Genomic DNA, 6,000 nt, shown 5'->3' with positions numbered 1-6,000 from the left:
ATCACCACGTCTATTCTTGGCTTCTGACCAAGAATGCTTCTGGTCCTTCTTGACAAAAGAAGTTTTCATAGCCTGCTCAACTTCCTCTTAGAAGTTCTTTCAGTCACACACAACTCTTGCACCTCTAGATTGCTTTGCAGCTCTTCTATTCTCATGATGTCTAAATCTTTAGAATGTTCAATTGCTACAACAATGTAATCAAATTGGGGAGTAAGAAACCTCAATAACTTCTCTATCATTACTTGTTTAGAAAGGGTTTCTCCACAAGCTTTCATCTTATTAGTGAGCAGGATCACTGTGGAGATGTACTCAAATACCTTCTTGTTGTCCTTCATGTTGAGATTCTCATACTGCTTTCTCAAGGACTGAAGCTTCACCTTCTCCATTGATGCATCACCACCATAACACCTAACCAGTGTGTCCCACGCATCCTTCGTCGTCGTTGAGTCAATGATTTTCTCAAACACATTTACATCTACACACCGATGGATGTAGAACAATGCCTTTTGATCTTTCTTCCTTAGGTCAAACTGAGCATTTCTTTGTGCATCAGTTGCATCTACTAGATGTGCAACTGAAACATAACCATCGTTGACGAGTTCAAGAACATCTTGAGCGCCAAACAACATGTAACACCCCTTACTAACCCCACGGCAATTTAATTAAATTCATTCAGAGTACATGAAAATAAGGGTGCCACAATTCATAATAAAATAAACATCATTCAGTCATGTCATGCATTCACTGAGGCAATCATCATCGACTAAAACATTTCATGTTAACACAGCGGAAATTAAATCAAACGGACTAAGTTCAACATCTTTAAAACTTATCCTTCAAAACATAAAACATAACTAGAGTTATAAAACATAAACTCTAAGCATCACGTCCCCAGTGTTACAAATATCAGAGCATGACACCTGACGCTAACTAAATAACTGACTCATGAGCTAATCCTCACCGAGTCGAACAGCCGCTATCCTCAATCTGAAAATGACAACATGTAAGGGTGAGTCTCATCATAATTAACAAATGTCATAAGGTTACAAAGCAATAACACATCATAGTTGCATCGTTCACCCAATTGTTTCATAAACAGACATTCAGACAGTTTCATCATCACAAACAATTAACCAACATATCATCAATATTTACAACACTGGAATACATCCAGTCATGTTATAAAAATATGCACATGTATGAACTGACACTATGCATGTGGTACCAACATCATCAAATGGGAATAACCCATGACCAATCCAACATCATCAAGATACGGCCCTGCCAGCACAGATTCCACACAATGGGAATCATGCCCTTCACTGATCCAACACATCATCATGGATACAACATCATCAATGAATATGAATGAATGCAACATACATGAACATACGTATACCATCGTCAAGTCTAATGAGTAACATCGTCAAAATACTCATTTCATCATTCCTACCATCATCATCAAGCATGTTTATATATATATATATATATATATATATGCATCATTCAATCACAATCACATCATTAATCATCAAATAAAGGTTCGTTTAACTCGAAACGGCACATCAAATGGACCAACGGTTAAAAAGTTATGCATCTTTAAACCTTTTTAAAATGTTCCAATCACTAACAACACGCGGCGCAAACTTGGTTCGCGGCGCCAACTTGGTTCGTGGCGCAAACTAAGCGTCTCAAAAATCTTTGGCTCTCTGCCAAGCAGTTCGCAGCGCAAAACGAGAAAAAAGTACGCCTTCCCAGCGCCAACACTGGGACGCAACACGAACTGAGCGTGTCAAAACTTCCTGGCTTTCTGCCCAACCGTTCGCGGCGCCTGTAACACCCCTTTTATACCCCAAAATAAACAAGCATATAATCAGAGAATAAGCATGCATATAATAAAAGGGCATCACATCGATGTTTTCAAAAACTAAAAGCCTTTAAAAACCGACAGCATTTACTTACAATATATGATACACCTGGTCATTTCATAGCGGAAACTATTAAATACTCATGTGTTTCATAAAATGATCCATGTCCCATACCATGATCAAGTCTCAATAATCATATCAAGATAAATTAAAACATAATTCAGAATATTTGGCTTGAAAGCCTCTCAAACAACAAGTAGCCAAATAACAAGTTCTCAAGTCAAAAACATATTACATAACCAAATAGAAACATGAGTTCAACACGACTATTCTACCCAATGTTACATGACCAGAGCATCAACTCACTACCTAATCTCCAACAAACACGGAAGAATCTCCGACTAGATCACGCACGAGCTACTAAACTCCAGAACCTGCATGTCGCCAAACGAGGGCAACATTAAAACAGAAGGGTGAGAATACGAATCATTATGAAGAAAGTATAATAAGAAACAATGGTTAAATCTACAATTCAAGTAATTAATCATACTATGTATAACCATGTACATAATAATTGATCTATATTTCACATGTTATCAAGTATATAACAAGTATAAAGAGTATAATATTCCAACTCCAATATTATATTCTCAATTATGCACACAACCATAATTATCATATATTCACACATTTAATCAAATATGTATTCAACATCACTCATTTAGGTTATCAAGCTCATACACATATCACAACTACATTAACTTCACATATTCAATTATCTCATAAATTCTAATGTGACTCAATGCAAGATATGTGACACTATGCATGTGGTACCGCAATGTGAACCCAACATTTCACCGCTTTCCGATTCAATATCTAGAATCCAAGCCACGCTTCCGATCCGGACAAGATCAAAGCCACCACGTATGTTTCCAAATAAGGATCAACGTATTCTATGTCTATTTCCATTCAAGGATCACCGTCTATTACCATGTGAACCCACAGTTTCACCGCTTCCACCATAAAGCCGACCATGCAATGAATGAATGTTCAAATACCAATAATATATGCAATTAAGATTATCTCGTTAATCTTAACTTACCGCATACCACGATAATTCAACTCTATGAATTATCCACCAATTATACACAACATTCACAACACATAGATATCATTCACATATAGAGGCCAATAATCAATTACGAATCACAAATCCAATTAACACTAGCAACCATACTATCTCATGTTAATTCACATTTGCCAAATATATATATGAATACACCTTTTCACAATCAAACAATTAATCACTAGGATTCATACCATACGGCCACCCAGAGAGAATCATTATCAAAACAACATCATTGACATAGCGATATATTATTCTCAACATAAATATTCAAACCAAAAACACAATTACGGTCAATTTCTCAAAATATCGTAATTTATTGATAAACCGAATAGTTGATCCTAGTCCAAGTATATTCCAATCAATTAGACTCATTGCAATTAACTCAACTATTAATTTAATCAACCAATTAATATCACACTATTAAATTTCAATTCAATTATATTTCTATTCCATTTTTTCCAATTTTTAGTATCCTAATGTACAGGGCATTTTGTTCTACTAAGGCTACTATTTCACAATTTATTATTCTACTATTTCAATTATGTATATCATCTCATAATTATACTTCCTAACACTTTGAACGGGAACCCAAACGGAATTACGGTCATAAAAGATATGAAATGTTAAAGTTTCAACAAAAAAGCAAACACCGACATCCTAAACTGACAACTCCAAACATGTCAGAGTTACCCAAAACAAATAAAAATATGACTCTAAACTCGTCAAAAGGATAACAATTTTAATCTCTATACCTCTAAATGAATTTAAAGTACCTAAAGGAGAACATGCGTACAAGTACACAACATCTTTTCTTTAAAATTGCAAAAGTAGATAAGTTATAGTGGTTAAATGTTAAGTGCCAAAATGTAGTTATTTTGTGTTTGTAAATAGTGGCACTTATCGATAATTTTTGTTAATACCGTTTGAATAATTCCCCGTTTTTGTGTATATTTGTATCGTTTGTGTTTTATTACATTTTCGTGTAAATGTATATCGTTTGATAGTTTTGTTGTCTTTTTGTAGGTATTTATGTGTGTTCGAAGCTTTGAGGAATAAAGTGTCGAAGACACGGCGGCGAACACGCGATTTTACCAATTCATCGGCGGACAAGGCTCCAACAAAATGGCGCCGTTGCCGGGGATTGGTTTTGAGATTAATCGCATTGCGATGGTTTTGTGTTTTAAGTTTCGTAAATATGTCCATATCGTATATTTTGTGCATATTCCCATACTTGTGTGTTTTTGTATATTTATACATGTTTATGTTTTCATACTTGTACATGTTTGTGTGTTTGATTTTGTTCCTCTTTACTTTTGCTATTTAGCAAGGTGAAGTTGGCTAAACAAATTGAACTCGGATAGTTCGTAAATTCTAAATCTTCACTTTTCAATTTGTTTAGCCAATTAAGGATTTTGTAAATATTGTGTTTTATGTATATTTGTGTTTTTACAAATACTTATATATACTTTTGCTTTTGAGTCGTTTGTTAAGTGTTTGGGCAGGACGTTTTCTTTAGGTGGCGTTTGAGGCGAAAGCATTGGCGTACCGCGGGGAACTTCTTACCATTCGCGAAACAATAAAAGGCGTCGAGCTAACGACGTAAAACGAGCGCTTGTTGGGAGGCACCCCAACGGTTTTATTTTCTGTTTTATTTTTCTGTAAATGAGTAGTGTAGGTGTTAAGTGGAGGCCGCACTAGAAATGGTGGTTTTCTGGTTTTTCTGGTGTAGCGCGCTTAGCGCGCTAGACCACGCTTAGCGCGGTCTGTAGCTTTTGGCCAATGAATTCTTTTTAATGATTCATTTGCCTCACTTTTTCCCACTTACACCAAGGCTTTATAGTATTGTATTTTATAGTTATAATTTTAATTCTTTTGTTGTTGTTTAGACTCAAATTTTGGCTCGATTACTTGAAGTCGCATTTGGTAATTCTTCAATTTTGATTGATTCAACATGCCAATTATGTGGTAATGATTGTTCGAATTTGTACTCAACAAGGTACTCGTTTATCGCTTTCTATAGCATAACATGTTTAGGAGACTTTTCATTTGTACAATTTTCATATTATTCATTCTTTTTGCATAACTTGCTCATGACTTGAATCGCATTAGTTTCCCCTTTTTACCATAAATGTGAGGTGGATTTCCATTGTGTACATATGCGAGTGACCGACATTTCTTGTTTTAACTGGATATCATTATGTTTAATCTGTCGTTTGTATTGAGTTTGTGAATGCACGAAAGTGATCAAGGCACTTGTTTGATTTTGAGCACAACTACCATAGCCAAATGTCAATTTACCTTGTGAGTGTGTGACCATTCATAACCCCTTTGAGCCTTTTTGTCATTGTCCATTTTATTTTTGAACTTGAGACATAGTTCACCTTTTTGATGGAGTTTGATTATCGTTTTTCTTGAACCCTCAACTATGATTTATAGTTTGAATTTTTACCTTGCCTTAGAAAGTAGGGAGTATTCAATGTATATTGTGGTTAGATTCAAGTTGGGGAGAGGATGTTTTCCTCTTTATGATGTGGTTGGTATGTGGTTGTGAAAACATAAGAAAAGAAAAAAATGTGAAAAAGAAAGAAAAGAAAAAGAAAAAAAAAAGAGAAAAAGTTTGAAAAAGAAAATAACAAAAAGAGTTGGGAATAAGATTGTGCTAATAAGTATTGGGTTTGGTGTGAAACATGTGATGAAAAAGAAAGTTTGATTGAAATTCCTTTGTTTGGAACTTTGTGGAAGTAATTACTCCCTTAGGTTTAGGCAAGTTTTTATTTCGATTAGCTTTAGGACTTATCGCTTGTTTGTTAACCGAGCCACATTACAACCTTTAAAGCCCTTGTGATTCGTGTCGTTGCATTTTCGATACTATTTTTGGATGAATGCATAATTCTGTCTATTGTTTGCAAGATTGTCGGGTGTGTGTCAAAGTCCTCGCCTTTCGGTGTTTTTCATCTACCGATGAGTTTTTGCTAGGCGTGATTCATTATTGAGCTTGTTTTT

Source organism: Vicia villosa, unplaced genomic scaffold (assembly GCF_029867415.1).
Source record: "Vicia villosa cultivar HV-30 ecotype Madison, WI unplaced genomic scaffold, Vvil1.0 ctg.005108F_1_1, whole genome shotgun sequence".
NCBI classification, from domain to species: domain Eukaryota; kingdom Viridiplantae; phylum Streptophyta; class Magnoliopsida; order Fabales; family Fabaceae; genus Vicia; species Vicia villosa.
Note: the sequence above shows the minus strand (reverse complement) of the source record.